The sequence below is a fragment of the Amphiprion ocellaris genome, chromosome 14 (genome assembly GCF_022539595.1).
Source record: "Amphiprion ocellaris isolate individual 3 ecotype Okinawa chromosome 14, ASM2253959v1, whole genome shotgun sequence".
In the NCBI taxonomy this organism is placed as follows: Eukaryota; Metazoa; Chordata; class Actinopteri; family Pomacentridae; genus Amphiprion; species Amphiprion ocellaris.
In genome coordinates, this window is record NC_072779.1 from 14,575,411 (window position 1) to 14,588,825 (window position 13,415).

The window sequence follows — 13,415 nt, forward strand, 5'->3', positions numbered from 1 at the left end:
ACGTCACTCTAAAAGCGTCATAGTATAGCATGTCGCTCTAAAAACGGCTTAGCATAGCATGTCGTCCAAAAAACTTCATAGTGTAGCATGTCGTCCAAAAAATGTCATAGTATAGCCTTTAGTCCACAAAACGTTGTGTCCCAGCTGTCTGAAGTAGGTGAGGAGCAACACAAAAACAGTCCAAACGCTGGTTTCCAGAGGGTGAGACGAGTATTTATTTGAAAGAGGAAGTTTACAACAACAGAACACGTGAGGGGGTTAAAAGCAAATGGGTGTTTGTAAAATAAAAATAAATAAACAGAACTAAAAGTGAACGGCACGTTAACATTGATGGGCATTCCAACCAGGAACAAAGTAAAACGTAATCAATACGAAAAAAACTCTTCCTGTTCACCTCTTAAAAACCAAAAACACACCGCAGCAGCACCCTAAACTAAAACTACCAATGGGTTCCCTGTTTTCCTTTGTGAACAATTCAAAGGTCCCTCTCTATCTCCCCACACATCCACCAACCACTGGAACACATCTCCAAAGTTCTGCCGGGCCAGCTCAGCTTCCCCTCAGAAGAAGTTCCGCCACCTGCCAGATGAAGGAGCCTTTTGAGAGGCAGCTGACATCGTGTTTGGACTGTACTTTGGTCTGTTCCAATCCAGCTTCAGCTCCAGAGACGGCAGGCGGGACGAGTCAACGGAGGCCGGGTGGACGAAGGCATGCAGCTGAGTACAATCCAGAAAACAACAGAGGAGGAGTGCAGTGGCCCAGAGCCAGAACAAACAGAGTAGCATCGTATGTCTCTTAGAAAACAACATAGTATAGCCTTTGGTATGAAAAAACACCATCATATACATCGTATATTGTACAAATAACAAGTCAAAGGAGAGAGACATACATTGTAGAATTGTAGTAATTGTGGGCTGACTGATTTACTGATTATCAGTATTTTTTACTGATTTACGGTAATAAATACATTTAAAAATGGCGCTACTTTGGCTCTGAACCTTTATCTACCTGTGGTCGCTCTGTCTTCTGGAGTGATTTGATTGGTTATACGTCACGAATAAAACTCCTTTAACTTAACATCTGTAAACAAAACAAAAAAATTATCAACAAAGTTATCTTTTAAAGTTTGTGTTCTTCTAAGTTTAACTCCAAGATTTTAAATACTTTCATTTACTGCAAATGAATATCTACTCCAAATGTCTCACTAATAATCATTATCAGCCTTAAAAACCCACAAAACACCCCTCTATACTCGACCACACTTAGTACAGTCTGGTTCCCCCTTCTATAAATCTGCTTGGAATCTTCCACTTCCTGTTTGTCAAAGTGGCCTTCTACCTGGACAGGTTTTGTTGGAGCTCATGCAACAAACATTTTGGGTAACTGCACTTTAATATGGGTGGATGACACTGAATTAGAGTCTGTTTTAATGAGACTGAGTTAAGATGTGTAGCTCTGTCATTAAATAGGAAATGATTTCTCAGAATTCACAGAGAAAAGTCTGAAATGTTTGCTAGGTTAGCGTCCCACATGTTCTTTGGCTCCGCTAAAGCTAACTCTCTCCAACTTCTGGATCTCTTGAGTTGCTTGTTGTTAAAATATCTTGCTAGAGGTGCTGAAGCTCAGAAAGTCTGAGATGTTTGTTCAAAATAAGCTCATTCTGAAGTCTTATCTGAACTGTCCTCTTTTGTTTGAACTTTCCCTAAACTTAGGAGTGAATGACAGAGCAGCACATCCAGACTCAGTCTCATTTATGTAGAAATTAAACTTCAGTGTCATTCATTGATGTTAAAGTGCAGTTTTTCAAATGTTTGTTGCACATGCTCCTGACCAAACCGGTCCAGGTGGAAGACGATGTGAAGAGAAAGCTCCAGATGATGAATATCACACATTTACGTTGGAAATAAATGTCCTTTAATTTGACATTGTCATGCAAAAGTTGGATTTCCCTTTAATGATGTTCAAATCTTTGTTGAGTGTTTTGTTGATTGTTTGATTTTTACAGCTCACAAGCTGCAACAATTCACACATTATCAACTATCTTTCTGACTAAACTAAGATAAAAAGTGAAAAACTGCCTGATTCCTGCATCATGAATGTAAATCTTTTTGGTTTTTATGACAGTAAACTGAATATATTTGGGTCTGACATTTTATAAACCAAAAGAAGTAATAAATTACTGGAGAAAACAACAGATCAACAGATTAATGGTCAAAGAAAATGTGTTTTCCATCATATATGGCTGAATTACTCCAACATTACAAGATACATGCAATTTTAATTCAATTTTATTTATATAACGCCAATTACAGGTCAAATTGTCTCAAGACACTTTATTTTTATATTTTTTGTCATATTTAAAATATGACAAAGTAAGAAATTTAAACCTCTTGACTAATCCAATTTATTATTTGGTTTTTAAGAGATTAATCGACATCTAAAATAACTTTCTCCACTAAAACTAATAAACATGAGGTCAAATAGAAGGAACAGTTTTAAATACTGCAGTCCCACGATGACAAGAAAGTTTCTCAGCAAAAACTAAATCTGCTGGTGGATTCCATTAAAGTCGTAATAAATGATAATAAAGTGTGATACTAAAGGTTTGTGGTGCTAAAAATCTCAAAAGATATCAAGTTGAACGTTTGAATGGAGTTTGATAAAAGTTGACCTTCCTTCATTTCTCTGGAGTCGACTCCATGGATTTTATGGATGGTGGTTAAAGACCTGCTCTTCTAGTCGTCTTCCTTCTAGTCGCTGTAAAAAGTCAGTCCATCCTGGCCGACTTCAACACCTCTTCATGACAGCTTGTTCTGCCGCCGACCTGGTGGAAACTCCAGAAACTAGGGAAAACCCATGGAGACTCGAAGAACTCGTGGAGACTCGAAGAACTCGTCGGGCGGGGGAAGGTGTGGTGGGTGGTGGTGGGAGGTGGGGGAGTAGAGGGGGGAGGCCGCCACCCACCTCCCCGCCTACTCTCCGCCCTGACTCCACCCAGACTCCGCCTTGGCTCCACCCATGTGGTGACTTCAGAAACTACGATGTCAAAGGGACGACGAAATTAGTTCTTTGTATCTGATCTGTAGCTCAGTGAGTTAAGGATTCGCCTATGGAGCTGCAGGTCGCTGGTTCAAGACCAGACACTTCTTAAGTTTTCTCAAAATTCTGACAAAGACAAACAAAGAAAACTGCCAGTCGTGGGTCTTGAACCTGCGACCTTCCACTTGGTAGTCCTCTTCTTATCCTCCTGAGCTACTCGCTCAGATACTAATTCTTCTTTTTTTTGCGCATTTATCATCTATTTTTTGTCGTTTTCGAGTTTTTTTTTTAACTTTCTCTTTTCTCGACCATTTTTCTCAGGAGGTTGGACTTCTGCCTTTGTGATGGAGGGTTGAACCCTCAGTTCCAAGACTTTTCAAAGCCTCCACACCTCCCGAGTCCTCAGGACCTGAGCTTTCACACAGTCTGAGGGCTGAAATTTTCTAAGTCCCACAGTAGTTCTCTGTTAGATCTAACTTTCAGACAGTCTGAGGACTGATTCGTTCTAAGTTCCTGAGTAGTTCTCTGTTAGTTTGAACCTTTCCACAGTTCAAGGTCTGAAATCATGAAAGTTTCTCAGTACTTCTCTGTTAGTTTGAACCTTCAGACAGTCTGAGGACTGATATCTTCTAAGTTCCTGAGTAGTTCTCTGTTAGTTTGAACCTTTAGACAGTCTGAGGACTGAAGTTTTAAAAGATTCTCAGTGCTTCTCTGTTAGTTTGAACCTTTCCACAGTCTGAGGACTGAAATCTTAGAAGTTCTTGAGTACTTCTCTGTTAGTTTGAACCTTCAGACAGTCTGAGGACTGAAATTTTAAAAGTTTCTCAGTACTTCTCTGTTAGTTTGAACTTTATGGTTAACAGAAGCCTTAAAACTTGTGACCATGAGTCTTGATTTCACATTTAGACCATTGATCTGAGTTCTTCTCAGACCTTCACCTGTGGGTTTTTTAGAAATCCTGAACAAACTTTGATTCTCTTCACTGAACAGTAAAGTTTGTGGAGATCAGAAGGTAACATTAGTTTGATAAATGCCTTCAACTACTAGTAGACTTTATCTGGAAAGCAGTTTTCTGAAATTAGTTCTTAGTAAATCTGTCCACAATCAAACCAAGAACATAGAAAGAGGAAATGTTTGAAGAAACAACTTGATGTTTTCATTTCAGACTAGAAAACGCTTTAAGCACTTTTTCTGTTTTTGCTCTTTTTCATTGTTTTATTGTCTCTTCTGTTTAATTTGATCTTCTAAAGTTTAACTGGTGTCTTTTCAAATGTTTTGTCTTTAGTTTGATTCTTCTTAAATGTTTAGTTTTGCTCTTTTCTCACCTTTTATTTATATATATCGGCTTATTTGAAAAATTTCCTTTTCTTTCCCGGTGTTTAATTTTTTGATTAAATCTTTAAGGTTTTTCTTTTTAAATGTTTTACCACCTTTTAATGTTTAATTTTCTTTTTAAATGCTTCATTGTGTTTTCTGCTTAATTCCTATTTAAAGTTTTATTGCCTTTAAGATTTAATTTTCTAATTAAACATTTCATTTTTAATTCAATGTTTTGTCTTTTTAAAGGTTTAATAATCTAATTTAATGTTTTGTATTTTTAAAAAAAATGTTTAATATTCTTCCTGTTTAATTTTATTTTTTAAATGTTTAACTATCTAAAATATTTAATCTTTAATGTTTCATATTTTTGTTTAAAAATTTGTTTAATTTCATAATTACATGTTTTGTATCTGTTAAATTGTGTAATTAAATATTTTGTCTGTTTAATATAATTTAATTGTATTTAATGTTTAATTTTCTTTTTAAAAGTTTTGTTGTATTAAATGTTTTTTCCTTTGATTTAATTGCTTTTTTAAATGTAGTTTATTTCTTTAATCTTTTTTTTCCTGTCAAGATTTTAACCTCAACCTTAGAAATGAAATAAACCCTTAAATAACAATGAAAATACTTCTGTTGTCACAATCATGAGTTAATCAATTATTCAGTTTATCAATTCAGCTTTATTTGTTTAGCACCTTTCACACAGATGACAAAACTAAACAAAGAGAAAAAAAGTATGCTAAAACTATGATTAAAACTCAAAAACATATTTAAAAAACAAAACAAAACAAAAAAAGATTTAACATTGTAATAAAACGTGTCCAGGGGATGGAGGGAGTTCATTGAAGTCTTCTTGGGCTCACATGGTAAATCATTTAAAATATAAACTTGATATTCAGTCTAAGGAAACTGCAGAGCGACAGAAGAACCAACAATATCTCCTGTTTTCTCCTTTAATGAGTCGACTTTTCTTGTGCTTTCAGACCAAAGAACTACAGACTCTTCACAACCTGCTCAAACTCTTGGTACAGGACCTCACCACACGGGTCAAGAAGGTTTCTGTCTCATTTCTACTCTGAAGATCACCTTCTCCTGCTCAAACTGCTGACAAATGTTTCTGCTGCTCTAAAGTCTGGTCTCCAGAACTTCCTAAAAACTCTCAAAGTCTCTTCTGCTGCAGGTTGCTTTGTAGAACTGTTACAGAAAACCTCACTAAACCACATGGAGGGGCCTCAAGATAGTCGTCCAAATGAAACCTTACAAAAACCAAACTAGCACAACCCAAACGCTAAAGTCTCCTGCAGCCTACCAGAGAACCTCTGAGAACAGAGAATCAGGACAGGAACTCTTACCTTCTGGACAACCAACGTTGGTTCTCAAACAAGAATACAGAATGTGTCTGACCAAAAACCTCTAAAGACTCACTACAGCCAAGATAAAGACACAACTCAGCTGTACCAAATCCACTAATCACTGCACACATTAGCACCATGTGCTAACTGGCTAAAGAACCACATTTACCAAGACAACTATCCAGTACAAAGCCCTGAAACACACCAAGAGACACATTAAAGACGATTTTACTGCTGGAAGCTGCAAGCCAACGCCTAAAGAACACACTAAAGCAATGGAGCCAAACCCAGTTCAGTGGTGAAGAGAAACAGAGGAAATGTTTGTCTGCAGCTAAATAAAGCAGGAAGACACTGAGCTGCTCAGGTGTTCCTGATAACACCAAGCAGCCACCTGGACAGCCAATAGGAACACAACTTACTGGAAGTCCAGAGGGCTGGGTTAGTGAAGGAAATTTAGTTTAAAGTTGAGGCAGAAAGTTAATAAAGAAAGTTGAAAACCACCTTCTGATACCTGAAATCTCTGAGTTTTCACACAAAGAACACCTGAACATGTCAAACTGGTTCTATAGTAGAACCATCATTGTAAAAACATCATAGTATGGTGTGTTGCTCAAAAAACATTATGACCCGGCTGTCTAGGGTCGCCGAGGAACAACACAAAAACAGGACAAACACTGGTTTCCAGGGGGTTAGGCGGGTATTTATTTGAAAGAGTAAGTTTACAACAACACAACATGTGAGCAGAAAAATCACAAAGTCTGTCTTTAGTTCAGCTGAAAACATTAGTTTTTGTCTTTTTTATTGACCAAACTTTTCAGGAAGTAGATGAAGAATAATTAAAGCTCTCATGCAGAAGTCCAACTTATTTTGGATCCTTGTGGAGAGTTTAATCTTAGAGTTTGTACAGCTGTTGAGTTTTTAGAGTCACGATTGTTTTGACATTTAATAACAGAGTCCTGAAATAAAATTACAGTTGTGGATTTCTGTCAGTTAGTCTGGACTAAACAAATAACAGCAGCATAAATCTCAAACGTCATTATGAGGAGTCTGGATTGAGGTTTCTCACTTGATAATGATCAAAACATGAAATTTAGGTTGGTTTAAAGGAATATTCCACCTTAAATCTTTGAATGTTGACCTAAAAGGTTGGTTTCGAAAAAATACTTCAATGTAGACCAAAAAAGTTAGTGTGGAGGAATATTCCACCTGAAATGTAGACCTGAGAAGTTGGTTTGGAAGAATATACCATCCTAAACATCCTTAAATGTAGACTAAAAGAGGGTTTGGAAGAAAATTCCACCTAAAATCCTCCAATGTAGGCCTAAAAGGTGAGTTTAATGGTATATTCCACCTAAAATTCACTACTGTAGACCTTGGAGGTTGGTCTGATGGTATATTCCACCCAACATCCTTGAACATAAACTTAAAAAGTTCGTTCAAAGGAACATTCCAGCTAAAATCCTTCAATATAGACCAAAAAATCTTGGTGTAAAGGAGTATTCCACCTTAAATGTAGACCTAAAGGATGGTTTGGAGTAATATTCTACTCTAAAATCTTCCAATGTAGACCTAAAAGGTTGATCTGATGGTATATTCTACCCAACATCCTGGAACATTTACCTAAAAGGTTGGCTGAATGGTATATTCCCAGAAGAACCCTTGAACATCAGGCTTAATGGTATATTCCACCCAAAATACTTGTGCATATACCAAGAAGTCAGTGTAAAGGAAATGTAGACCTAAAAGGATTGTTTAAAGGAATATTTAAACGATTATTTTCATTATTTAATAATCTGTTAACAGTCAGAACCCTGGCAAACTTATTTTCATCAGTTTTTTAGTGGAAGTCACAAATAAAGGAGCTCTTGGTTTTTCCCGGCGTTAGTGAGTCCAAAGCTGCTGTTTCAACACAGAATGTTCACATGCATCCACAAACCTCTCAGCACTCAAACACCCACAGACAGGAGGCCGGCTGGGCCGAGGCTCGGTAGCGTCCTCAGACCCACGAGTCGGGGAGTCGCTGAACTTGTTGGTCTGGTTTGAAGGCCTCCGTGTGGTCCAGTAGAAGTCCACGTAGTCGGTGTTGGCTTTGAACCGCAGCGACTGGCCACCATCAGGTGGACCGGCTCGTCCTCGTAGGGCTCCTCCTGTAGCCTTGAGGGGACCACAGGAACATTCAGTAGCTGTTGGAGTTCTTCCTGTCAGGCTCGTGGTGGAACGGCTCTGAAGAATCTTGTACTTGTCTTATCTGTAACAATCTAACAGTCTAAACTGTTAACAGCAGTGTAAAGAAGCAAACACACTGGCATAGATTAGGACTCAAACTAGATTTATTTTAGAAAACAAATCAACTTAGAGGCATTTGTTCACACATGTGGCTGAATAGGAGGCCGTCCAATCAGATTTGAGGTCTTCACTCTGTAGGTTGGTTGTTCAGTGAGACTCTTGGACCTCCATCAGCTGACGTGGATGTTTGATGGTCTTCTTCTCTAGTGCCAGATGATTCATCCATGAATTCAGCAGCTACAGACTGAAATGAAGCTCATGCTGCCGTTATTGAATTCCTGTTCCAGATCAAATGTTCAGAGTTCACCTTGAATGCAGCCGTCTGCTGTCTGATAGTTTTCCTCATTGTAGTCTTCAATAAAGTCTTTTTCCTCATGTCAGGATGTGGTGAGACTCTTTCTCAGTCTCTGCAGACGTCCCTCATTGTGCATCTCCAGAGAAGAAACAGAAAAACTGGTCACTGCTTCAGCATCACAAACGCTCTCCAGCATTGAGAGTGTTTTAGGAATTCATTCATTGTGTTGTGAACTTTGAAGGAGCAGAAACTTTACAGCTGCCAAAGACATGAGCTCCAATTCTGGATGTTTTAGGAAATGAAGTTCATCAAATGAACACTTGATTATTGCTGGTAACTCTCATTAAATTACTGAAGAAATCCAACATAAAAACCTGTAAACTCTCAGGCAGCTTTTGTTAAAGTTTGTCTATAATTCTATCATCATGTTCTGGAACCAGGACTCTGCAGAAGTTCCTTCAATCAGATACTTGTGTGTTTCTATTTAAGGCCTCAGGTTTGACCGTACAGCAGAGGATTGGAAAGGAGTGATTTTAATATTTAAATCAGTCCAGTAAATGTTAGGAGTAAAAATGATTACAATTTAGATTTAGATAGATTTGTGTCAAATAATATTGTAGAGTCTCACTTAAAAATATCCAAATGAATTCAGTGTATTTAAATTTTATAGAATATTTGATTTCTTAATCTCAATACTGTAGGGTCTGACCCTAAATATTATAATAATGATGTAAATCTAAATAATAAATAATAAACTTTAATCAGCTAATCTCACACAATAAACATCACTGCACAATATTAACCTGAACATTCATATTATCGAGGTAAATTTACATAAATCATGATATTCTAGAGTCTTAACTGGAATATTTCTAACATTAATCTTTTTGTATTGTGCTGATAAACAACAATAACCTGACTTTCAGATAATATTTGTTGTCTGTGATTGTGAGACTAAATTCCTCCACATTCTGGAACTGGACTGCATTTCCCAAAATGGAAACATGGATAGAATTTAACACTCATGTATCCATGGCAACGCTAACGTTTCTGCTTCTTACCAAAGTTCACAACACAAGTAAACTTCAGGGATGACTGCTAACCATAAGTATTCTGATCAATACTTCATGATCAATATCAGGACAGATGTTACAACTCCAGCTGTTGCATTAGACTGCAGTTATTCACAGAGAAATTAAAACATCACATTCCTCATAAAAACTAGATGGGACTTTTATTAAATAAAGTGTTGGTGAATAAACAATGTAAAAAGTGCAAAGCAGCTCCATTAAATCAGGAGATGTGAGACTTCCACAGCATGGATCACCATCTGCTGTGTTGATTCATAGCTGAATGTCAGAATGAACTGAGCTAGAAAAGCTGCTTTGAGCTGCAACATTACGGTCTGACAATCCAACACCATCACAGTTTTCATCTGGTTGTTTTGCTCCAACATGCTGTGAAGTTCAGTTTTTACCTGAATCAATACAGAGATTCTATTTTCAACCAAGACTGGAATAAAAATTAGAATGTTATGAGGTTATTAATGCAACTAAATCCTTTCAGATGGAAGGATTTACTTCTAAGTTGTAATTCAAGTTTCAGTTGGAGCACATTGCATTCACAAAGAAAAACGGCGAAACCTTCATAGCAACTTTTAATAAACCTAAAGCTTCCCTGTTGGCTCATTGGTGGAGTTTGTTACTGAGCATCTGAACCTTAAATCCAGTGAGACGACCATCTTCAGTCGAGGCCAGTCAGAGAACTTCAAGACCTTCCATCAGCTGGACCAGATGTGGCATCATCTCCCTCTGAACATCTGGATGACAGGAGAAAAGACAGAAATCAAACACAGATCACAGAAATACAATTTATTCACTTTCATCATTTTATAAAAGTAGCATGAACTTTATTAAAACTTGACATCAGTAATGAAAGTAAATGTTTTTATCTTGTGTTGAAGCTAAATTTAAAGTCAATTTTAATGACAGTTTATCCTGAGAGGAGTGAGAATGGAGCTTTTCTTTCCTTTTTAGAATATTCCCTCAAAATATTCTGTTTATTATTGGCTTTAGAAGCATTTTTCTTTACTTATTTATTTTTAGATACCTCAGACTGATACACTTTGCTGGTTTGCAGATAATTTCATGTACAATGACAATAAAGATCTTCTATTATAACATATTTTGCTAAAACAAGAACTGCAAACCTTCTCAACCATCTCTCAGGCTGCAAAATTCCAACTGCGACCAAGAATTATCTGATGTAGTTATTATTATAATCTTTACTGAACCAGACCTGGAATTAATAAAAATCTGTATAAGGATATGATTTTCTCTGATGGGACCAATATGGAAGTCGTAGTAATTATTAACTATCCTTTGAAGGGAAAGATTAGGTCTTCTTCAGGTGGATAAAAAAAAAACTGCATCCAATAAAGTAAATCTCTTCTGCACTGCACACATACTACACTTTTGTATAACTCTGGATGTCAGAGTAAAGGCAGACAGATCCACTGATCAGCCACAACATTCTGACCACTGACAGCTGAAGAGAACAACATCCATCATCTTGTTCTAATGCAACGTTCTGCTGGGAAACCTTGACGTTCATGTGGATGTTTGACATGTACCACCACCTAAACACTGCAGGACAAACAACCCCCTAGTCTCCATGGCAACAGCAGTCCTTGATGCCAGCTGCCACCCTCAGCAGGACAAATTAAAACAGCTCAGGAGTGGTCTGAGGAACACGACAGAGCTAAGCTGTTCACCTGGGTTCCACACTCCCCACATCCAGATCTGATTGAGCATCTGTGGGATGGTCCAGGATCAGCCTGGTCTAGGTAGGATCCACCCTGCAACCCACAGGATCCACAGAATCCACAGGACATCCCCAGAGGTTCTGATGAACCACTGGGTCAGAGGAGTTTTAGCAGCATAAAGGGACCAACACAGTATTAGTCAGGTGGTCAGAATGTTCTACTGTTATATTGTCATACTGATTATATGATCAGTAAATGTTACCATCAATTATAACGTCCACAATAATGAGGAAAAAAAACAACTATCAGTTCATTCAGAAACTGTGGGGTTAAACCTAAAAACACAGACCTCAACAGCAGTTTGTTTCAAAGCAGAACACCAGCTGGTTTTCACTAAAGAAGCTTTCAAAGCAACAATTAAATGACAGTTTTGTTCTCATTAAGTTCAGAGTCAGCCAAAATAATGTACACACATCAGGAAAAGAAAAACTTTTATAAATATTTTATTTTATAAGTACTTCTATACATATAGATTCCTCTTTCTAAGTTTGATCAAATCACAATACCTCTGTGTCCTGTTGTACGATGTTTTCCCAACAGATGGCGCTACCCTCATGAATGGAGCATCAACAAGTGACGTCTACAACACAACAGAAATGTCTGGAAGCCAGTGGCCACCACTTTAAGCACCTCTTGTAATTGTAGAGGCCAAAGATAACTTTTATTAATCTCGTGATGTCTGAATAAATTTGGTATTGAAATATTTATGCAAGTTTTTCTTTTCCTGATGTGTGTAAACATTATTTTGGCTGACTCTGTATAATGGGTTTCTGACAGGTCACCAGGCAACATCTTTTTATAATAATGACAAACATACCTGCATTCTACAGGAGTGATTTTCCTTATGTGCAGGTAAAGATGTGTGAGGAGCTTAGAGATGACAGGAGCAGGAGTCATCCTCACTAATTCAGCTTCCACCTAGAAACAGAAAGACCACAAACAAACACACTGATATACTCTCAAACGTTCAACCTCACAGCCTCAAAAATATCTATTCTTCCTGAACAAAGTTTCTACGTGTAAATCAGCTCAACAAAAACTAAAGCCTCAGTCAAAGATAACAGGTATCGCAAATTATAGACAACTTTCTTTGTTAACTCAGACTTTCTGCTTCAACCTCACATAAAAATGGGAGTTTAACTCATCTGGTGACTGAAAATGAACGGCTTGTGCAGTTCTAGATCCAAAAGTAGAATGTTTCAACTCATGTTTTACTACAAATACATGCAATAATAAATAAATACAATGGCTGGTTGTTAGTTTATTCACTATTAATGTCATTTTATATACTGGATTGAACTTGAGCAGTGGAAAAGAGAAGGAATTTAATGAAATTATGGAGATTCAGAGAGGTAATGTTGCGCAATGTTAAGTTAAGCGCAGTTTAATTGAAACCAGCTGAATGTTAAACTTCAGTGCAGCTCAACGGGTTTCAGTTAACCTTAAAGTAAAAATAACTTTTTTAAAAGCTAAAATACACAGCAGAGAAATACAGGTTGAGAAGGTTATTCTAATAATGACGGGCAGCAGCAACTAACAGGTGTTCAGCGGTAAGTTAGCCACCTGTGTTAATTAGCCCGCTAGCTAACTTAGCCGCTTAGCTAGCTAACGCGTCCGGACCAACTGGTGAAACACAACAAAACACAACTCTTCACAAGTCGCTGACTTAACGTACAGCAAAACAAGGCTGCTGGTTAGAAGTATTTATCTTCTTACCGTGTTTTACTCCAAAAACAAGGTCAACAGCAGCCAGAGATGCTACCAGACGTGCCCACAATACCTATATATAGAAGACTAGATCCGCTAGCGCGCTGTCTTCTATATTATCTATGGTCTGACCAACCACTGCTCTCTGGCTCCGCCCTCTGAGAATCTTGTTGTCGTTTGGCTCCACACGTGCTGATGACCACTTCCGGTCTCAGAAAATGAAAAAAAGGACTTTTTGTCGTTTGTCTCTCAATGATTTTATATTTTGTTATTCTAAATATAAAATGAAAGTCAAACTATTTCTAAAATTTCGTATATCCCTTTTTGATCATGAAAAGGAAAAACGCCTTGTATTTCAATTTTAATTTTTGTATTTTGAAACGAAAATCAAATAACCACTCGTTTTTTGTTTTTCAATACCCGTTTCAGAACGGAAAATCCAACTACCAAAATATACACGGACCGAAAACCAATGGTGAAGATTTGTGAATAACTGAGAAAGGTGTAGACATTACAGACTTTTAAATGATGAGCTTCATCAAAGGGAGCTTTTAGAAAAAGAAAAAAAAAAGTCGCCTAATTTTTTTTTCTG

At 37.3% G+C, this 13,415-nt stretch overlaps 2 long non-coding RNA genes across 5 annotated transcripts in view; one reads left to right on the forward strand and one right to left on the reverse strand.

Moving 5' to 3' along the window:
* Window positions 1–6,211, forward strand: part of LOC129350441 (uncharacterized) — a 12,271-nt gene extending 6,060 nt beyond the window's left edge. Inside the window, exons 4-5 of one of the 2 annotated variants that reach the window (XR_008603841.1) lie at window positions 482–786; window positions 5,343–6,211. This is a non-coding gene — a long non-coding RNA (uncharacterized LOC129350441). Of the gene's footprint in view, window positions 1–481; window positions 2,884–5,342 lie in introns of those variants that run through there. The other variant, XR_008603840.1, reaches the window with a different exon arrangement.
* Window positions 6,212–8,023: 1,812 nt separating this feature from the next.
* LOC129350440 (uncharacterized) lies at window positions 8,024–13,159 on the reverse strand. 3 transcript variants are annotated; one of them, XR_008603838.1, is made up of 3 exons: window positions 11,934–13,159; window positions 11,066–11,207; window positions 8,024–10,111 (listed from the first exon to the last, which is right to left on the reverse strand). It is a non-coding gene; the product is annotated as an uncharacterized LOC129350440 (long non-coding RNA). The 3 variants fall into 3 exon arrangements; XR_008603839.1 differs by lacking the exon at window positions 11,066–11,207; XR_008603837.1 differs by lacking the exon at window positions 11,934–13,159 and having other exon boundaries at window positions 11,066–11,923.
* Between the last annotated feature and the right edge of the window lie 256 nt (window positions 13,160–13,415).